Source organism: Hyperolius riggenbachi, chromosome 2 (genome assembly GCF_040937935.1).
Source record: "Hyperolius riggenbachi isolate aHypRig1 chromosome 2, aHypRig1.pri, whole genome shotgun sequence".
In the NCBI taxonomy this organism is placed as follows: Eukaryota; Metazoa; Chordata; class Amphibia; order Anura; family Hyperoliidae; genus Hyperolius; species Hyperolius riggenbachi.
This window is the reverse complement of record NC_090647.1, coordinates 301,619,705-301,637,319: the sequence shown is the minus strand read 5'-3', so window position 1 is coordinate 301,637,319 and position 17,615 is coordinate 301,619,705. Positions and strand designations below refer to the sequence as shown.

The 17,615-nt window shown below is 47.4% G+C and overlaps 36 non-coding genes across 36 annotated transcripts; all 36 read right to left on the bottom strand.

Annotated features, from left to right (window-relative positions):
* Positions 1 to 58: 58 nt before the first annotated feature.
* On the bottom strand, positions 59 to 132 carry TRNAI-AAU (transfer RNA isoleucine (anticodon AAU)). The gene has a single exon. It is a non-coding gene; the product is annotated as a tRNA-Ile (tRNA).
* A 121-nt stretch (positions 133 to 253) lies between these two features.
* Positions 254 to 325, bottom strand: TRNAD-GUC (transfer RNA aspartic acid (anticodon GUC)). The gene has a single exon. It is a non-coding gene; the product is annotated as a tRNA-Asp (tRNA).
* A 682-nt stretch (positions 326 to 1,007) lies between these two features.
* Positions 1,008 to 1,081, bottom strand: TRNAI-AAU (transfer RNA isoleucine (anticodon AAU)). The gene has a single exon. It is a non-coding gene; the product is annotated as a tRNA-Ile (tRNA).
* Positions 1,082 to 1,202: 121 nt separating this feature from the next.
* Positions 1,203 to 1,274, bottom strand: TRNAD-GUC (transfer RNA aspartic acid (anticodon GUC)). Its single transcript has one exon. It is a non-coding gene; the product is annotated as a tRNA-Asp (tRNA).
* Positions 1,275 to 1,951: 677 nt separating this feature from the next.
* TRNAI-AAU (transfer RNA isoleucine (anticodon AAU)) lies at positions 1,952 to 2,025 on the bottom strand. The gene has a single exon. It is a non-coding gene; the product is annotated as a tRNA-Ile (tRNA).
* Positions 2,026 to 2,146: 121 nt separating this feature from the next.
* TRNAD-GUC (transfer RNA aspartic acid (anticodon GUC)) lies at positions 2,147 to 2,218 on the bottom strand. Its single transcript has one exon. It is a non-coding gene; the product is annotated as a tRNA-Asp (tRNA).
* Positions 2,219 to 2,900: 682 nt separating this feature from the next.
* On the bottom strand, positions 2,901 to 2,974 carry TRNAI-AAU (transfer RNA isoleucine (anticodon AAU)). Its single transcript has one exon. It is a non-coding gene; the product is annotated as a tRNA-Ile (tRNA).
* Positions 2,975 to 3,095: 121 nt separating this feature from the next.
* Positions 3,096 to 3,167, bottom strand: TRNAD-GUC (transfer RNA aspartic acid (anticodon GUC)). Its single transcript has one exon. It is a non-coding gene; the product is annotated as a tRNA-Asp (tRNA).
* An 876-nt stretch (positions 3,168 to 4,043) lies between these two features.
* TRNAD-GUC (transfer RNA aspartic acid (anticodon GUC)) lies at positions 4,044 to 4,115 on the bottom strand. The gene has a single exon. It is a non-coding gene; the product is annotated as a tRNA-Asp (tRNA).
* A 682-nt stretch (positions 4,116 to 4,797) lies between these two features.
* Positions 4,798 to 4,871, bottom strand: TRNAI-AAU (transfer RNA isoleucine (anticodon AAU)). The gene has a single exon. It is a non-coding gene; the product is annotated as a tRNA-Ile (tRNA).
* A 121-nt stretch (positions 4,872 to 4,992) lies between these two features.
* TRNAD-GUC (transfer RNA aspartic acid (anticodon GUC)) lies at positions 4,993 to 5,064 on the bottom strand. The gene has a single exon. It is a non-coding gene; the product is annotated as a tRNA-Asp (tRNA).
* Positions 5,065 to 5,746: 682 nt separating this feature from the next.
* TRNAI-AAU (transfer RNA isoleucine (anticodon AAU)) lies at positions 5,747 to 5,820 on the bottom strand. Its single transcript has one exon. It is a non-coding gene; the product is annotated as a tRNA-Ile (tRNA).
* Positions 5,821 to 5,941: 121 nt separating this feature from the next.
* Positions 5,942 to 6,013, bottom strand: TRNAD-GUC (transfer RNA aspartic acid (anticodon GUC)). Its single transcript has one exon. It is a non-coding gene; the product is annotated as a tRNA-Asp (tRNA).
* Positions 6,014 to 6,695: 682 nt separating this feature from the next.
* Positions 6,696 to 6,769, bottom strand: TRNAI-AAU (transfer RNA isoleucine (anticodon AAU)). The gene has a single exon. It is a non-coding gene; the product is annotated as a tRNA-Ile (tRNA).
* Positions 6,770 to 6,890: 121 nt separating this feature from the next.
* TRNAD-GUC (transfer RNA aspartic acid (anticodon GUC)) lies at positions 6,891 to 6,962 on the bottom strand. Its single transcript has one exon. It is a non-coding gene; the product is annotated as a tRNA-Asp (tRNA).
* Positions 6,963 to 7,644: 682 nt separating this feature from the next.
* TRNAI-AAU (transfer RNA isoleucine (anticodon AAU)) lies at positions 7,645 to 7,718 on the bottom strand. Its single transcript has one exon. It is a non-coding gene; the product is annotated as a tRNA-Ile (tRNA).
* A 121-nt stretch (positions 7,719 to 7,839) lies between these two features.
* On the bottom strand, positions 7,840 to 7,911 carry TRNAD-GUC (transfer RNA aspartic acid (anticodon GUC)). Its single transcript has one exon. It is a non-coding gene; the product is annotated as a tRNA-Asp (tRNA).
* A 682-nt stretch (positions 7,912 to 8,593) lies between these two features.
* On the bottom strand, positions 8,594 to 8,667 carry TRNAI-AAU (transfer RNA isoleucine (anticodon AAU)). The gene has a single exon. It is a non-coding gene; the product is annotated as a tRNA-Ile (tRNA).
* A 121-nt stretch (positions 8,668 to 8,788) lies between these two features.
* Positions 8,789 to 8,860, bottom strand: TRNAD-GUC (transfer RNA aspartic acid (anticodon GUC)). Its single transcript has one exon. It is a non-coding gene; the product is annotated as a tRNA-Asp (tRNA).
* A 682-nt stretch (positions 8,861 to 9,542) lies between these two features.
* Positions 9,543 to 9,616, bottom strand: TRNAI-AAU (transfer RNA isoleucine (anticodon AAU)). The gene has a single exon. It is a non-coding gene; the product is annotated as a tRNA-Ile (tRNA).
* Positions 9,617 to 9,737: 121 nt separating this feature from the next.
* Positions 9,738 to 9,809, bottom strand: TRNAD-GUC (transfer RNA aspartic acid (anticodon GUC)). Its single transcript has one exon. It is a non-coding gene; the product is annotated as a tRNA-Asp (tRNA).
* A 682-nt stretch (positions 9,810 to 10,491) lies between these two features.
* On the bottom strand, positions 10,492 to 10,565 carry TRNAI-AAU (transfer RNA isoleucine (anticodon AAU)). Its single transcript has one exon. It is a non-coding gene; the product is annotated as a tRNA-Ile (tRNA).
* Positions 10,566 to 10,686: 121 nt separating this feature from the next.
* TRNAD-GUC (transfer RNA aspartic acid (anticodon GUC)) lies at positions 10,687 to 10,758 on the bottom strand. The gene has a single exon. It is a non-coding gene; the product is annotated as a tRNA-Asp (tRNA).
* A 682-nt stretch (positions 10,759 to 11,440) lies between these two features.
* TRNAI-AAU (transfer RNA isoleucine (anticodon AAU)) lies at positions 11,441 to 11,514 on the bottom strand. The gene has a single exon. It is a non-coding gene; the product is annotated as a tRNA-Ile (tRNA).
* Positions 11,515 to 11,635: 121 nt separating this feature from the next.
* Positions 11,636 to 11,707, bottom strand: TRNAD-GUC (transfer RNA aspartic acid (anticodon GUC)). The gene has a single exon. It is a non-coding gene; the product is annotated as a tRNA-Asp (tRNA).
* Positions 11,708 to 12,389: 682 nt separating this feature from the next.
* On the bottom strand, positions 12,390 to 12,463 carry TRNAI-AAU (transfer RNA isoleucine (anticodon AAU)). Its single transcript has one exon. It is a non-coding gene; the product is annotated as a tRNA-Ile (tRNA).
* Positions 12,464 to 12,584: 121 nt separating this feature from the next.
* On the bottom strand, positions 12,585 to 12,656 carry TRNAD-GUC (transfer RNA aspartic acid (anticodon GUC)). The gene has a single exon. It is a non-coding gene; the product is annotated as a tRNA-Asp (tRNA).
* Positions 12,657 to 13,287: 631 nt separating this feature from the next.
* On the bottom strand, positions 13,288 to 13,361 carry TRNAI-AAU (transfer RNA isoleucine (anticodon AAU)). The gene has a single exon. It is a non-coding gene; the product is annotated as a tRNA-Ile (tRNA).
* A 121-nt stretch (positions 13,362 to 13,482) lies between these two features.
* TRNAD-GUC (transfer RNA aspartic acid (anticodon GUC)) lies at positions 13,483 to 13,554 on the bottom strand. The gene has a single exon. It is a non-coding gene; the product is annotated as a tRNA-Asp (tRNA).
* A 682-nt stretch (positions 13,555 to 14,236) lies between these two features.
* On the bottom strand, positions 14,237 to 14,310 carry TRNAI-AAU (transfer RNA isoleucine (anticodon AAU)). The gene has a single exon. It is a non-coding gene; the product is annotated as a tRNA-Ile (tRNA).
* A 121-nt stretch (positions 14,311 to 14,431) lies between these two features.
* On the bottom strand, positions 14,432 to 14,503 carry TRNAD-GUC (transfer RNA aspartic acid (anticodon GUC)). Its single transcript has one exon. It is a non-coding gene; the product is annotated as a tRNA-Asp (tRNA).
* Positions 14,504 to 15,379: 876 nt separating this feature from the next.
* Positions 15,380 to 15,451, bottom strand: TRNAD-GUC (transfer RNA aspartic acid (anticodon GUC)). The gene has a single exon. It is a non-coding gene; the product is annotated as a tRNA-Asp (tRNA).
* Positions 15,452 to 16,133: 682 nt separating this feature from the next.
* On the bottom strand, positions 16,134 to 16,207 carry TRNAI-AAU (transfer RNA isoleucine (anticodon AAU)). Its single transcript has one exon. It is a non-coding gene; the product is annotated as a tRNA-Ile (tRNA).
* Positions 16,208 to 16,328: 121 nt separating this feature from the next.
* Positions 16,329 to 16,400, bottom strand: TRNAD-GUC (transfer RNA aspartic acid (anticodon GUC)). Its single transcript has one exon. It is a non-coding gene; the product is annotated as a tRNA-Asp (tRNA).
* A 682-nt stretch (positions 16,401 to 17,082) lies between these two features.
* Positions 17,083 to 17,156, bottom strand: TRNAI-AAU (transfer RNA isoleucine (anticodon AAU)). The gene has a single exon. It is a non-coding gene; the product is annotated as a tRNA-Ile (tRNA).
* A 121-nt stretch (positions 17,157 to 17,277) lies between these two features.
* TRNAD-GUC (transfer RNA aspartic acid (anticodon GUC)) lies at positions 17,278 to 17,349 on the bottom strand. The gene has a single exon. It is a non-coding gene; the product is annotated as a tRNA-Asp (tRNA).
* Between the last annotated feature and the right edge of the window lie 266 nt (positions 17,350 to 17,615).

Genomic DNA, 17,615 nt, shown 5'->3' with positions numbered 1-17,615 from the left:
CAACGACTGCTTTCACAGTGCCCAGACAGGCAGAGTGAAAAGTCTAAGCGCACACCTGTGGCCCGTACGGGGATCGAACCCGCGACCTTGGCGTTATTAGCACCACGCTCTAACCAACTGAGCTAACCGGCCATGGCACTGTGAGTCTCCACCACCAGCAAGGGGGCTGGAAAATGTTAGTGAAAGGGCTGAACAAACGTTATTCCTAGGCTAGACACATGGAGATAAACAAAGTTTAAGAAGCAAAAGCTGCCTCCCCGTCGGGGAATTGAACCCCGGTCTCCCGCGTGACAGGCGGGGATACTGACCACTATACTAACGAGGATACCCCTGGGCTTTGTCCTCTCAAGAACACAGAGATGGACAAAACCAACCAACTAGCAAATTCAAAGGCTACTCTTCAAAAGCACCTCCCACAGTCTTTCCAGTTCAGGTTTCCTTTAAACTGTATCTTCAGTCACAGAAGTAGGGCAGTAGTGCTTTCCATGTAGCCAGGCTGGAATCCAGTAGCCAATTACAACTAGTAGTGATTTGTTTCCATAAATCCTGAAATGATCTTTTTGCTCACTACCTTTCCTAACGGTCACCGAGGCCACATTCTGTCCTGAATGTGGCCTCTAGGGTTTGTTTGGTTTTGCTTTTGGGTAGAGGTTATTCTGTGAAATAGATTGTGTTTCAATTTTGTGTTAGGCGCAAAAGACAAGCAACGGTATTTCCATACAGCTGAAAGGAGAGCAGCAGTATTGCTGGGAAAGAAAAAGCAGTTGGCAAAGTTGTATGCAAAGTAGGTAACTGTTTTTGCATGCCATGTAAAAGGACATTTCCAATGAGGGGGGAGTGCGATTTCATCTCCTTGAAACCATGACAACAGTCCTGGGTGTACAGAGGGCTCGCTGCCTTTAGCAGAGTCAACTGATGGAAAGAGGGTCAGTGATCTCCAGTGCAGAAGCAACGACTGCTTTCACAGTGCCCAGACAGGCAGAGTGAAAAGTCTAAGCGCACACCTGTGGCCCGTACGGGGATCGAACCCGCGACCTTGGCGTTATTAGCACCACGCTCTAACCAACTGAGCTAACCGGCCATGGCACTGTGAGTCTCCACCACCAGCAAGGGGGCTGGAAAATGTTAGTGAAAGGGCTGAACAAACGTTATTCCTAGGCTAGACACATGGAGATAAACAAAGTTTAAGAAGCAAAAGCTGCCTCCCCGTCGGGGAATTGAACCCCGGTCTCCCGCGTGACAGGCGGGGATACTGACCACTATACTAACGAGGATACCCCTGGGCTTTGTCCTCTCAAGAACACAGAGATGGACAAAACCAACCAACTAGCAAATTCAAAGGCTACTCTTCAAAAGCACCTCCCACAGTCTTTCCAGTTCAGGTTTCCTTTAAACTGTATCTTCAGTCACAGAAGTAGGGCAGTAGTGCTTTCCATGTAGCCAGGCTGGAATCCAGTAGCCAATTACAACTAGTAGTGATTTGTTTCCATAAATCCTGAAATGATCTTTTTGCTCACTACCTTTCCTAACGGTCACCGAGGCCACATTCTGTCCTGAATGTGGCCTCTAGGGTTTGTTTGGTTTTGCTTTTGGGTAGAGGTTATTCTGTGAAATAGATTGTGTTTCAATTTTGTGTTAGGTGCAAAAGACAAGCAACGGTATTTCCATACAGCTGAAAGGAGAGCAGCAGTATTGCTGGGAAAGAAAAAGCAGTTGGCAAAGTTGTATGCAAAGTAGGTAACTGTTTTTGCATGCCATGTAAAAGGACATTTCCAATGAGGGGGGAGTGCGATTTCATCTCCTTGATGACAACAGTCCTGGGTGTACAGAGGGCTCGCTGCCTTTAGCAGAGTCAACTGATGGAAAGAGGGCCAGTGATCTCCAGTGCAGAAGCAATGACTGCTTTCACAGTGCCCAGACAGGCAGAGTGAAAAGTCTAAGCGCACACCTGTGGCCCGTACGGGGATCGAACCCGCGACCTTGGCGTTATTAGCACCACGCTCTAACCAACTGAGCTAACCGGCCATGGCACTGTGAGTCTCCACCACCAGCAAGGGGGCTGGAAAATGTTAGTGAAAGGGCTGAACAAACGTTATTCCTAGGCTAGACACATGGAGATAAACAAAGTTTAAGAAGCAAAAGCTGCCTCCCCGTCGGGGAATTGAACCCCGGTCTCCCGCGTGACAGGCGGGGATACTGACCACTATACTAACGAGGATACCCCTGGGCTTTGTCCTCTCAAGAACACAGAGATGGACAAAACCAACCAACTAGCAAATTCAAAGGCTACTCTTCAAAAGCACCTCCCACAGTCTTTCCAGTTCAGGTTTCCTTTAAACTGTATCTTCAGTCACAGAAGTAGGGCAGTAGTGCTTTCCATGTAGCCAGGCTGGAATCCAGTAGCCAATTACAACTAGTAGTGATTTGTTTCCATAAATCCTGAAATGATCTTTTTGCTCACTACCTTTCCTAACGGTCACCGAGGCCACATTCTGTCCTGAATGTGGCCTCTAGGGTTTGTTTGGTTTTGCTTTTGGGTAGAGGTTATTCTGTGAAATAGATTGTGTTTCAATTTTGTGTTAGGCGCAAAAGACAAGCAACGGTATTTCCATACAGCTGAAAGGAGAGCAGCAGTATTGCTGGGAAAGAAAAAGCAGTTGGCAAAGTTGTATGCAAAGTAGGTAACTGTTTTTGCATGCCATGTAAAAGGACATTTCCAATGAGGGGGGAGTGCGATTTCATCTCCTTGAAACCATGACAACAGTCCTGGGTGTACAGAGGGCTCGCTGCCTTTAGCAGAGTCAACTGATGGAAAGAGGGTCAGTGATCTCCAGTGCAGAAGCAACGACTGCTTTCACAGTGCCCAGACAGGCAGAGTGAAAAGTCTAAGCGCACACCTGTGGCCCATACGGGGATCGAACCCGCGACCTTGGCGTTATTAGCACCACGCTCTAACCAACTGAGCTAACCGGCCATGGCACTGTGAGTCTCCACCACCAGCAAGGGGGCTGGAAAATGTTAGTGAAAGGGCTGAACAAATGTTATTCCTAGGCTAGACACATGGAGATAAACAAAGTTTAAGAAGCAAAAGCTGCCTCCCCGTCGGGGAATTGAACCCCGGTCTCCCGCGTGACAGGCGGGGATACTGACCACTATACTAACGAGGATAACCCTGGGCTTTGTCCTCTCAAGAACACAGAGATGGACAAAACCAACCAACTAGCAAATTCAAAGGCTACTCTTCAAAAGCACCTCCCACAGTCTTTCCAGTTCAGGTTTCCTTTAAACTGTATCTTCAGTCACAGAAGTAGGGCAGTAGTGCTTTCCATGTAGCCAGGCTGGAATCCAGTAGCCAATTACAACTAGTAGTGATTTGTTTCCATAAATCCTGAAATGATCTTTTTGCTCACTACCTTTCCTAACAGTCACCGAGGCCACATTCTGTCCTGAATGTGGCCTCTAGGGTTTGTTTGGTTTTGCTTTTGGGTAGAGGTTATTCTGTGAAATAGATTGTGTTTCAATTTTGTGTTAGGTGCAAAAGACAAGCAACGGTATTTCCATACAGCTGAAAGGAGAGCAGCAGTATTGCTGGGAAAGAAAAAGCAGTTGGCAAAGTTGTATGCAAAGTAGGTAACTGTTTTTGCATGCCATGTAAAAGGACATTTCCAATGAGGGGGGAGTGCGATTTAATCTCCTTGAAACCATGACAACAGTCCTGGGTGTACAGAGGGCTCGCTGCCTTTAGCAGAGTCAACTGATGGAAAGAGGGTCAGTGATCTCCAGTGCAGAAGCAACGACTGCTTTCACAGTGCCCAGACAGGCAGAGTGAAAAGTCTAAGCGCACACCTGTGGCCCATACGGGGATCAAACCCGCGACCTTGGCATTATTAGCACCACGCTCTAACCAACTGAGTAACCGGCCATGGCACTGTGAGTCTCCACCACCAGCAAGGGGGCTGGAAAATGTTAGTGAAAGGGCTGAACAAACGTTATTCCTAGGCTAGACACATGGAGATAAACAAAGTTTAAGAAGCAAAAGCTGCCTCCCCGTCGGGGAATTGAACCCCGGTCTCCCGCGTGACAGGCGGGGATACTGACCACTATACTAACGAGGATACCCCTGGGCTTTGTCCTCTCAAGAACACAGAGATGGACAAAACCAACCAACTAGCAAATTCAAAGGCTACTCTTCAAAAGCACCTCCCACAGTCTTTCCAGTTCAGGTTTCCTTTAAACTGTATCTTCAGTCACAGAAGTAGGGCAGTAGTGCTTTCCATGTAGCCAGGCTGGAATCCAGTAGCCAATTACAACTAGTAGTGATTTGTTTCCATAAATCCTGAAATGATCTTTTTGCTCACTACCTTTCCTAACGGTCACCGAGGCCACATTCTGTCCTGAATGTGGCCTCTAGGGTTTGTTTGGTTTTGCTTTTGGGTAGAGGTTATTCTGTGAAATAGATTGTGTTTCAATTTTGTGTTAGGCGCAAAAGACAAGCAACGGTATTTCCATACAGCTGAAAGGAGAGCAGCAGTATTGCTGGGAAAGAAAAAGCAGTTGGCAAAGTTGTATGCAAAGTAGGTAACTGTTTTTGCATGCCATGTAAAAGGACATTTCCAATGAGGGGGGAGTGCGATTTCATCTCCTTGAAACCATGACAACAGTCCTGGGTGTACAGAGGGCTCGCTGCCTTTAGCAGAGTCAACTGATGGAAAGAGGGTCAGTGATCTCCAGTGCAGAAGCAACGACTGCTTTCACAGTGCCCAGACAGGCAGAGTGAAAAGTCTAAGCGCACACCTGTGGCCCGTACGGGGATCGAACCCGCGACCTTGGCGTTATTAGCACCACGCTCTAACCAACTGAGCTAACCGGCCATGGCACTGTGAGTCTCCACCACCAGCAAGGGGGCTGGAAAATGTTAGTGAAAGGGCTGAACAAACGTTATTCCTAGGCTAGACACATGGAGATAAACAAAGTTTAAGAAGCAAAAGCTGCCTCCCCGTCGGGGAATTGAACCCCGGTCTCCCGCGTGACAGGCGGGGATACTGACCACTATACTAACGAGGATACCCCTGGGCTTTGTCCTCTCAAGAACACAGAGATGGACAAAACCAACCAACTAGCAAATTCAAAGGCTACTCTTCAAAAGCACCTCCCACAGTCTTTCCAGTTCAGGTTTCTATTAAACTGTATCTTCAGTCACAGAAGTAGGGCAGTAGTGCTTTCCATGTAGCCAGGCTGGAATCCAGTAGCCAATTACAACTAGTAGTGATTTGTTTCCATAAATCCTGAAATGATCTTTTTGCTCACTACCTTTCCTAACGGTCACCGAGGCCACATTCTGTCCTGAATGTGGCCTCTAGGGTTTGTTTGGTTTTGCTTTTGGGTAGAGGTTATTCTGTGAAATAGATTGTGTTTCAATTTTGTGTTAGGCGCAAAAGACAAGCAACGGTATTTCCATACAGCTGAAAGGAGAGCAGCAGTATTGCTGGGAAAGAAAAAGCAGTTGGCAAAGTTGTATGCAAAGTAGGTAACTGTTTTTGCATGCCATGTAAAAGGACATTTCCAATGAGGGGGGAGTGCGATTTCATCTCCTTGAAACCATGACAACAGTCCTGGGTGTACAGAGGGCTCGCTGCCTTTAGCAGAGTCAACTGATGGAAAGAGGGTCAGTGATCTCCAGTGCAGAAGCAACGACTGCTTTCACAGTGCCCAGACAGGCAGAGTGAAAAGTCTAAGCGCACACCTGTGGCCCGTACGGGGATCGAACCCGCGACCTTGGCGTTATTAGCACCACGCTCTAACCAACTGAGCTAACCGGCCATGGCACTGTGAGTCTCCACCACCAGCAAGGGGGCTGGAAAATGTTAGTGAAAGGGCTGAACAAACGTTATTCCTAGGCTAGACACATGGAGATAAACAAAGTTTAAGAAGCAAAAGCTGCCTCCCCGTCGGGGAATTGAACCCCGGTCTCCCGCGTGACAGGCGGGGATACTGACCACTATACTAACGAGGATACCCCTGGGCTTTGTCCTCTCAAGAACACAGAGATGGACAAAACCAACCAACTAGCAAATTCAAAGGCTACTCTTCAAAAGCACCTCCCACAGTCTTTCCAGTTCAGGTTTCCTTTAAACTGTATCTTCAGTCACAGAAGTAGGGCAGTAGTGCTTTCCATGTAGCCAGGCTGGAATCCAGTAGCCAATTACAACTAGTAGTGATTTGTTTCCATAAATCCTGAAATGATCTTTTTGCTCACTACCTTTCCTAACGGTCACCGAGGCCACATTCTGTCCTGAATGTGGCCTCTAGGGTTTGTTTGGTTTTGCTTTTGGGTAGAGGTTATTCTGTGAAATAGATTGTGTTTCAATTTTGTGTTAGGCGCAAAAGACAAGCAACGGTATTTCCATACAGCTGAAAGGAGAGCAGCAGTATTGCTGGGAAAGAAAAAGCAGTTGGCAAAGTTGTATGCAAAGTAGGTAACTGTTTTTGCATGCCATGTAAAAGGACATTTCCAATGAGGGGGGAGTGCGATTTCATCTCCTTGAAACCATGACAACAGTCCTGGGTGTACAGAGGGCTCGCTGCCTTTAGCAGAGTCAACTGATGGAAAGAGGGTCAGTGATCTCCAGTGCAGAAGCAACGACTGCTTTCACAGTGCCCAGACAGGCAGAGTGAAAAGTCTAAGCGCACACCTGTGGCCCGTACGGGGATCGAACCCGCGACCTTGGCGTTATTAGCACCACGCTCTAACCAACTGAGCTAACCGGCCATGGCACTGTGAGTCTCCACCACCAGCAAGGGGGCTGGAAAATGTTAGTGAAAGGGCTGAACAAACGTTATTCCTAGGCTAGACACATGGAGATAAACAAAGTTTAAGAAGCAAAAGCTGCCTCCCCGTCGGGGAATTGAACCCCGGTCTCCCGCGTGACAGGCGGGGATACTGACCACTATACTAACGAGGATACCCCTGGGCTTTGTCCTCTCAAGAACACAGAGATGGACAAAACCAACCAACTAGCAAATTCAAAGGCTACTCTTCAAAAGCACCTCCCACAGTCTTTCCAGTTCAGGTTTCCTTTAAACTGTATCTTCAGTCACAGAAGTAGGGCAGTAGTGCTTTCCATGTAGCCAGGCTGGAATCCAGTAGCCAATTACAACTAGTAGTGATTTGTTTCCATAAATCCTGAAATGATCTTTTTGCTCACTACCTTTCCTAACGGTCACCGAGGCCACATTCTGTCCTGAATGTGGCCTCTAGGGTTTGTTTGGTTTTGCTTTTGGGTAGAGGTTATTCTGTGAAATAGATTGTGTTTCAATTTTGTGTTAGGTGCAAAAGACAAGCAACGGTATTTCCATACAGCTGAAAGGAGAGCAGCAGTATTGCTGGGAAAGAAAAAGCAGTTGGCAAAGTTGTATGCAAAGTAGGTAACTGTTTTTGCATGCCATGTAAAAGGACATTTCCAATGAGGGGGGAGTGCGATTTCATCTCCTTGAAACCATGACAACAGTCCTGGGTGTACAGAGGGCTCGCTGCCTTTAGCAGAGTCAACTGATGGAAAGAGGGCCAGTGATCTCCAGTGCAGAAGCAATGACTGCTTTCACAGTGCCCAGACAGGCAGAGTGAAAAGTCTAAGCGCACACCTGTGGCCCGTACGGGGATCGAACCCGCGACCTTGGCGTTATTAGCACCACGCTCTAACCAACTGAGCTAACCGGCCATGGCACTGTGAGTCTCCACCACCAGCAAGGGGGCTGGAAAATGTTAGTGAAAGGGCTGAACAAACGTTATTCCTAGGCTAGACACATGGAGATAAACAAAGTTTAAGAAGCAAAAGCTGCCTCCCCGTCGGGGAATTGAACCCCGGTCTCCCGCGTGACAGGCGGGGATACTGACCACTATACTAACGAGGATACCCCTGGGCTTTGTCCTCTCAAGAACACAGAGATGGACAAAACCAACCAACTAGCAAATTCAAAGGCTACTCTTCAAAAGCACCTCCCACAGTCTTTCCAGTTCAGGTTTCCTTTAAACTGTATCTTCAGTCACAGAAGTAGGGCAGTAGTGCTTTCCATGTAGCCAGGCTGGAATCCAGTAGCCAATTACAACTAGTAGTGATTTGTTTCCATAAATCCTGAAATGATCTTTTTGCTCACTACCTTTCCTAACGGTCACCGAGGCCACATTCTGTCCTGAATGTGGCCTCTAGGGTTTGTTTGGTTTTGCTTTTGGGTAGAGGTTATTCTGTGAAATAGATTGTGTTTCAATTTTGTGTTAGGCGCAAAAGACAAGCAACGGTATTTCCATACAGCTGAAAGGAGAGCAGCAGTATTGCTGGGAAAGAAAAAGGAGTTGGCAAAGTTGTATGCAAAGTAGGTAACTGTTTTTGCATGCCATGTAAAAGGACATTTCCAATGAGGGGGGAGTGCGATTTCATCTCCTTGAAACCATGACAACAGTCCTGGGTGTACAGAGGGCTCGCTGCCTTTAGCAGAGTCAACTGATGGAAAGAGGGTCAGTGATCTCCAGTGCAGAAGCAACGACTGCTTTCACAGTGCCCAGACAGGCAGAGTGAAAAGTCTAAGCGCACACCTGTGGCCCGTACGGGGATCGAACCCACGACCTTGGCGTTATTAGCACCACGCTCTAACCAACTGAGCTAACCGGCCATGGCACTGTGAGTCTCCACCACCAGCAAGGGGGCTGGAAAATGTTAGTGAAAGGGCTGAACAAACGTTATTCCTAGGCTAGACACATGGAGATAAACAAAGTTTAAGAAGCAAAAGCTGCCTCCCCGTCGGGGAATTGAACCCCGGTCTCCCGCGTGACAGGCGGGGATACTGACCACTATACTAACGAGGATACCCCTGGGCTTTGTCCTCTCAAGAACACAGAGATGGACAAAACCAACCAACTAGCAAATTCAAAGGCTACTCTTCAAAAGCACCTCCCACAGTCTTTCCAGTTCAGGTTTCTATTAAACTGTATCTTCAGTCACAGAAGTAGGGCAGTAGTGCTTTCCATGTAGCCAGGCTGGAATCCAGTAGCCAATTACAACTAGTAGTGATTTGTTTCCATAAATCCTGAAATGATCTTTTTGCTCACTACCTTTCCTAACGGTCACCGAGGCCACATTCTGTCCTGAATGTGGCCTCTAGGGTTTGTTTGGTTTTGCTTTTGGGTAGAGGTTATTCTGTGAAATAGATTGTGTTTCAATTTTGTGTTAGGCGCAAAAGACAAGCAACGGTATTTCCATACAGCTGAAAGGAGAGCAGCAGTATTGCTGGGAAAGAAAAAGCAGTTGGCAAAGTTGTATGCAAAGTAGGTAACTGTTTTTGCATGCCATGTAAAAGGACATTTCCAATGAGGGGGGAGTGCGATTTCATCTCCTTGAAACCATGACAACAGTCCTGGGTGTACAGAGGGCTCGCTGCCTTTAGCAGAGTCAACTGATGGAAAGAGGGTCAGTGATCTCCAGTGCAGAAGCAACGACTGCTTTCACAGTGCCCAGACAGGCAGAGTGAAAAGTCTAAGCGCACACCTGTGGCCCGTACGGGGATCGAACCTGCGACCTTGGCGTTATTAGCACCACGCTCTAACCAACTGAGCTAACCGGCCATGGCACTGTGAGTCTCCACCACCAGCAAGGGGGCTGGAAAATGTTAGTGAAAGGGCTGAACAAACGTTATTCCTAGGCTAGACACATGGAGATAAACAAAGTTTAAGAAGCAAAAGCTGCCTCCCCGTCGGGGAATTGAACCCCGGTCTCCCGCGTGACAGGCGGGGATACTGACCACTATACTAACGAGGATACCCCTGGGCTTTGTCCTCTCAAGAACACAGAGATGGACAAAACCAACCAACTAGCAAATTCAAAGGCTACTCTTCAAAAGCACCTCCCACAGTCTTTCCAGTTCAGGTTTCCTTTAAACTGTATCTTCAGTCACAGAAGTAGGGCAGTAGTGCTTTCCATGTAGCCAGGCTGGAATCCAGTAGCCAATTACAACTAGTAGTGATTTGTTTCCATAAATCCTGAAATGATCTTTTTGCTCACTACCTTTCCTAACGGTCACCGAGGCCACATTCTGTCCTGAATGTGGCCTCTAGGGTTTGTTTGGTTTTGCTTTTGGGTAGAGGTTATTCTGTGAAATAGATTGTGTTTCAATTTTGTGTTAGGTGCAAAAGACAAGCAACGGTATTTCCATACAGCTGAAAGGAGAGCAGCAGTATTGCTGGGAAAGAAAAAGCAGTTGGCAAAGTTGTATGCAAAGTAGGTAACTGTTTTTGCATGCCATGTAAAAGGACATTTCCAATGAGGGGGGAGTGCGATTTCATCTCCTTGAAACCATGACAACAGTCCTGGGTGTACAGAGGGCTCGCTGCCTTTAGCAGAGTCAACTGATGGAAAGAGGGCCAGTGATCTCCAGTGCAGAAGCAATGACTGCTTTCACAGTGCCCAGACAGGCAGAGTGAAAAGTCTAAGCGCACACCTGTGGCCCGTACGGGGATCGAACCCGCGACCTTGGCGTTATTAGCACCACGCTCTAACCAACTGAGCTAACCGGCCATGGCTCTGTGAGTCTCCACCACCAGCAAGGGGGCTGGAAAATGTTAGTGAAAGGGCTGAACAAACGTTATTCCTAGGCTAGACACATGGAGATAAACAAAGTTTAAGAAGCAAAAGCTGCCTCCCCGTCGGGGAATTGAACCCCGGTCTCCCGCGTGACAGGCGGGGATACTGACCACTATACTAACGAGGATACCCCTGGGCTTTGTCCTCTCAAGAACACAGAGATGGACAAAACCAACCAACTAGCAAATTCAAAGGCTACTCTTCAAAAGCACCTCCCACAGTCTTTCCAGTTCAGGTTTCCTTTAAACTGTATCTTCAGTCACAGAAGTAGGGCAGTAGTGCTTTCCATGTAGCCAGGCTGGAATCCAGTAGCCAATTACAACTAGTAGTGATTTGTTTCCATAAATCCTGAAATGATCTTTTTGCTCACTACCTTTCCTAACGGTCACCGAGGCCACATTCTGTCCTGAATGTGGCCTCTAGGGTTTGTTTGGTTTTGCTTTTGGGTAGAGGTTATTCTGTGAAATAGATTGTGTTTCAATTTTGTGTTAGGCGCAAAAGACAAGCAACGGTATTTCCATACAGCTGAAAGGAGAGCAGCAGTATTGCTGGGAAAGAAAAAGCAGTTGGCAAAGTTGTATGCAAAGTAGGTAACTGTTTTTGCATGCCATGTAAAAGGACATTTCCAATGAGGGGGGAGTGCGATTTCATCTCCTTGAAACCATGACAACAGTCCTGGGTGTACAGAGGGCTCGCTGCCTTTAGCAGAGTCAACTGATGGAAAGAGGGTCAGTGATCTCCAGTGCAGAAGCAATGACTGCTTTCACAGTGCCCAGACAGGCAGAGTGAAAAGTCTAAGCGCACACCTGTGGCCCGTACGGGGATCGAACCCGCGACCTTGGCGTTATTAGCACCACGCTCTAACCAACTGAGCTAACCGGCCATGGCACTGTGAGTCTCCACCACCAGCAAGGGGGCTGGAAAATGTTAGTGAAAGGGCTGAACAAACGTTATTCCTAGGCTAGACACATGGAGATAAACAAAGTTTAAGAAGCAAAAGCTGCCTCCCCGTCGGGGAATTGAACCCCGGTCTCCCGCGTGACAGGCGGGGATACTGACCACTATACTAACGAGGATACCCCTGGGCTTTGTCCTCTCAAGAACACAGAGATGGACAAAACCAACCAACTAGCAAATTCAAAGGCTACTCTTCAAAAGCACCTCCCACAGTCTTTCCAGTTCAGGTTTCCTTTAAACTGTATCTTCAGTCACAGAAGTAGGGCAGTAGTGCTTTCCATGTAGCCAGGCTGGAATCCAGTAGCCAATTACAACTAGTAGTGATTTGTTTCCATAAATCCTGAAATGATCTTTTTGCTCACTACCTTTCCTAACGGTCACCGAGGCCACATTCTGTCCTGAATGTGGCCTCTAGGGTTTGTTTGGTTTTGCTTTTGGGTAGAGGTTATTCTGTGAAATAGATTGTGTTTCAATTTTGTGTTAGGCGCAAAAGACAAGCAACGGTATTTCCATACAGCTGAAAGGAGAGCAGCAGTATTGCTGGGAAAGAAAAAGCAGTTGGCAAAGTTGTATGCAAAGTAGGTAACTGTTTTTGCATGCCATGTAAAAGGACATTTCCAATGAGGGGGGAGTGCGATTTCATCTCCTTGAAACCATGACAACAGTCCTGGGTGTACAGAGGGCTCGCTGCCTTTAGCAGAGTCAACTGATGGAAAGAGGGTCAGTGATCTCCAGTGCAGAAGCAACGACTGCTTTCACAGTGCCCAGACAGGCAGAGTGAAAAGTCTAAGCGCACACCTGTGGCCCGTACGGGGATCGAACCCGCGACCTTGGCGTTATTAGCACCACGCTCTAACCAACTGAGCTAACCGGCCATGGCACTGTGAGTCTCCACCACCAGCAAGGGGGCTGGAAAATGTTAGTGAAAGGGCTGAACAAACGTTATTCCTAGGCTAGACACATGGAGATAAACAAAGTTTAAGAAGCAAAAGCTGCCTCCCCGTCGGGGAATTGAACCCCGGTCTCCCGCGTGACAGGCGGGGATACTGACCACTATACTAACGAGGATACCGCAAATTCAAAGGCTACTCTTCAAAAGCACCTCCCACAGTCTTTCCAGTTCAGGTTTCCTTTAAACTGTATCTTCAGTCACAGAAGTAGGGCAGTAGTGCTTTCCATGTAGCCAGGCTGGAATCCAGTAGCCAATTACAACTAGTAGTGATTTGTTTCCATAAATCCTGAAATGATCTTTTTGCTCACTACCTTTCCTAACGGTCACCGAGGCCACATTCTGTCCTGAATGTGGCCTCTAGGGTTTGTTTGGTTTTGCTTTTGGGTAGAGGTTATTCTGTGAAATAGATTGTGTTTCAATTTTGTGTTAGGCGCAAAAGACAAGCAACGGTATTTCCATACAGCTGAAAGGAGAGCAGCAGTATTGCTGGGAAAGAAAAAGCAGTTGGCAAAGTTGTATGCAAAGTAGGTAACTGTTTTTGCATGCCATGTAAAAGGACATTTCCAATGAGGGGGGAGTGCGATTTCATCTCCTTGAAACCATGACAACAGTCCTGGGTGTACAGAGGGCTCGCTGCCTTTAGCAGAGTCAACTGATGGAAAGAGGGTCAGTGATCTCCAGTGCAGAAGCAACGACTGCTTTCACAGTGCCCAGACAGGCAGAGTGAAAAGTCTAAGCGCACACCTGTGGCCCGTACGGGGATCGAACCCGCGACCTTGGCGTTATTAGCACCACGCTCTAACCAACTGAGCTAACCGGCCATGGCACTGTGAGTCTCCACCACCAGCAAGGGGGCTGGAAAATGTTAGTGAAAGGGCTGAACAAACGTTATTCCTAGGCTAGACACATGGAGATAAACAAAGTTTAAGAAGCAAAAGCTGCCTCCCCGTCGGGGAATTGAACCCCGGTCTCCCGCGTGACAGGCGGGGATACTGACCACTATACTAACGAGGATACCCCTGGGCTTTGTCCTCTCAAGAACACAGAGATGGACAAAACCAACCAACTAGCAAATTCAAAGGCTACTCTTCAAAAGCACCTCCCACAGTCTTTCCAGTTCAGGTTTCCTTTAAACTGTATCTTCAGTCACAGAAGTAGGGCAGTAGTGCTTTCCATGTAGCCAGGCTGGAATCCAGTAGCCAATTACAACTAGTAGTGATTTGTTTCCATAAATCCTGAAATGATCTTTTTGCTCACTACCTTTCCTAACGGTCACCGAGGCCACATTCTGTCCTGAATGTGGCCTCTAGGGTTTGTTTGGTTTTGCTTTTGGGTAGAGGTTATTCTGTGAAATAGATTGTGTTTCAATTTTGTGTTAGGTGCAAAAGACAAGCAACGGTATTTCCATACAGCTGAAAGGAGAGCAGCAGTATTGCTGGGAAAGAAAAAGCAGTTGGCAAAGTTGTATGCAAAGTAGGTAACTGTTTTTGCATGCCATGTAAAAGGACATTTCCAATGAGGGGGGAGTGCGATTTCATCTCCTTGAAACCATGACAACAGTCCTGGGTGTACAGAGGGCTCGCTGCCTTTAGCAGAGTCAACTGATGGAAAGAGGGCCAGTGATCTCCAGTGCAGAAGCAATGACTGCTTTCACAGTGCCCAGACAGGCAGAGTGAAAAGTCTAAGCGCACACCTGTGGCCCGTACGGGGATCGAACCCGCGACCTTGGCGTTATTAGCACCACGCTCTAACCAACTGAGCTAACCGGCCATGGCACTGTGAGTCTCCACCACCAGCAAGGGGGCTGGAAAATGTTAGTGAAAGGGCTGAACAAACGTTATTCCTAGGCTAGACACATGGAGATAAACAAAGTTTAAGAAGCAAAAGCTGCCTCCCCGTCGGGGAATTGAACCCCGGTCTCCCGCGTGACAGGCGGGGATACTGACCACTATACTAACGAGGATACCCCTGGGCTTTGTCCTCTCAAGAACACAGAGATGGACAAAACCAACCAACTAGCAAATTCAAAGGCTACTCTTCAAAAGCACCTCCCACAGTCTTTCCAGTTCAGGTTTCCTTTAAACTGTATCTTCAGTCACAGAAGTAGGGCAGTAGTGCTTTCCATGTAGCCAGGCTGGAATCCAGTAGCCAATTACAACTAGTAGTGATTTGTTTCCATAAATCCTGAAATGATCTTTTTGCTCACTACCTTTCCTAACGGTCACCGAGGCCACATTCTGTCCTGAATGTGGCCTCTAGGGTTTGTTTGGTTTTGCTTTTGGGTAGAGGTTATTCTGTGAAATAGATTGTGTTTCAATTTTGTGTTAGGCGCAAAAGACAAGCAACGGTATTTCCATACAGCTGAAAGGAGAGCAGCAGTATTGCTGGGAAAGAAAAAGCAGTTGGCAAAGTTGTATGCAAAGTAGGTAACTGTTTTTGCATGCCATGTAAAAGGACATTTCCAATGAGGGGGGAGTGCGATTTCATCTCCTTGAAACCATGACAACAGTCCTGGGTGTACAGAGGGCTCGCTGCCTTTAGCAGAGTCAACTGATGGAAAGAGGGTCAGTGATCTCCAGTGCAGAAGCAACGACTGCTTTCACAGTGCCCAGACAGGCAGAGTGAAAAGTCTAAGCGCACACCTGTGGCCCATACGGGGATCAAACCCGCGACCTTGGCATTATTAGCACCACGCTCTAACCAACTGAGTAACCGGCCATGGCACTGTGAGTCTCCACCACCAGCAAGGGGGCTGGAAAATGTTAGTGAAAGGGCTGAACAAACGTTATTCCTAGGCTAGACACATGGAGATAAACAAAGTTTAAGAAGCAAAAGCTGCCTCCCCGTCGGGGAATTGAACCCCGGTCTCCCGCGTGACAGGCGGGGATACTGACCACTATACTAACGAGGATAACCCTGGGCTTTGTCCTCTCAAGAACACAGAGATGGACAAAACCAACCAACTAGCAAATTCAAAGGCTACTCTTCAAAAGCACCTCCCACAGTCTTTCCAGTTCAGGTTTCCTTTAAACTGTATCTTCAGTCACAGAAGTAGGGCAGTAGTGCTTTCCATGTAGCCAGGCTGGAATCCAGTAGCCAATTACAACTAGTAGTGATTTGTTTCCATAAATCCTGAAATGATCTTTTTGCTCACTACCTTTCCTAACGGTCACCGAGGCCACATTCTGTCCTGAATGTGGCCTCTAGGGTTTGTTTGGTTTTGCTTTTGGGTAGAGGTTATTCTGTGAAATAGATTGTGTTTCAATTTTGTGTTAGGCGCAAAAGACAAGCAACGGTATTTCCATACAGCTGAAAGGAGAGCAGCAGTATTGCTGGGAAAGAAAAAGCAGTTGGCAAAGTTGTATGCAAAGTAGGTAACTGTTTTTGCATGCCATGTAAAAGGACATTTCCAATGAGGGGGGAGTGCGATTTCATCTCCTTGAAACCATGACAACAGTCCTGGGTGTACAGAGGGCTCGCTGCCTTTAGCAGAGTCAACTGATGGAAAGAGGGTCAGTGATCTCCAGTGCAGAAGCAACGACTGCTTTCACAGTGCCCAGACAGGCAGAGTGAAAAGTCTAAGCACACACCTGTGGCCCGTACGGGGATCGAACCCGCGACCTTGGCGTTATTAGCACCACGCTCTAACCAACTGAGCTAACCGGCCATGGCACTGTGAGTCTCCACCACCAGCAAGGGGGCTGGAAAATGTTAGTGAAAGGGCTGAACAAACGTTATTCCTAGGCTAGACAGATGGAGATAAACAAAGTTTAAGAAGCAAAAGCTGCCTCCCCGTCGGGGAATTGAACCCCGGTCTCCCGCGTGACAGGCGGGGATACTGACCACTATACTAACGAGGATACCCCTGGGCTTTGTCCTCTCAAGAACACAGAGATGGACAAAACCAACCAACTAGCAAATTCAAAGGCTACTCTTCAAAAGCACCTCCCACAGTCTTTCCAGTTCAGGTTTCCTTTAAACTGTATCTTCAGTCACAGAAGTAGGGCAGTAGTGCTTTCCATGTAGCCAGGCTGGAATCCAGTAGCCAATTACAACTAGTAGTGATTTGTTTCCATAAATCCTGAAATGATCTTTTTGCTCACTACCTTTCCTAACGGTCACCGAGGCCACATTCTGTCCTGAATGTGGCCTCTAGGGTTTGTTTGGTTTTGCTTTTGGGTAGAGGTTATTCTGTGAAATAGATTGTGTTTCAATTTTGTGTTAGGTGCAAAAGACAAGCAACGGTATTTCCATACAGCTGAAAGGAGAGCAGCAGTATTGCTGGGAAAGAAAAAGCAGTTGGCAAAGTTGTATGCAAAGTAGGTAACTGTTTTTGCATGCCATGTAAAAGGACATTTCCAATGAGGGGGGAGTGCGATTTCATCTCCTTGAAACCATGACAACAGTCCTGGGTGTACAGAGGGCTCGCTGCCTTTAGCAGAGTCAACTGATGGAAAGAGGGCCAGTGATCTCCAGTGCAGAAGCAATGACTGCTTTCACAGTGCCCAGACAGGCAGAGTGAAAAGTCTAAGCGCACACCTGTGGCCCGTACGGGGATCGAACCCGCGACCTTGGCGTTATTAGCACCACGCTCTAACCAACTGAGCTAACCGGCCATGGCACTGTGAGTCTCCACCACCAGCAAGGGGGCTGGAAAATGTTAGTGAAAGGGCTGAACAAACGTTATTCCTAGGCTAGACACATGGAGATAAACAAAGTTTAAGAAGCAAAAGCTGCCTCCCCGTCGGGGAATTGAACCCCGGTCTCCCGCGTGACAGGCGGGGATACTGACCACTATACTAACGAGGATACCCCTGGGCTTTGTCCTCTCAAGAACACAGAGATGGACAAAACCAACCAACTAGCAAATTCAAAGGCTACTCTTCAAAAGCACCTCCCACAGTCTTTCCAGTTCAGGTTTCCTTTAAACTGTATCTTCAGTCACAGAAGTAGGGCAGTAGTGCTTTCCATGTAGCCAGGCTGGAATCCAGTAGCCAATTACAACTAGTAGTGATTTGTTTCCATAAATCCTGAAATGATCTTTTTGCTCACTACCTTTCCTAACGGTCACCGAG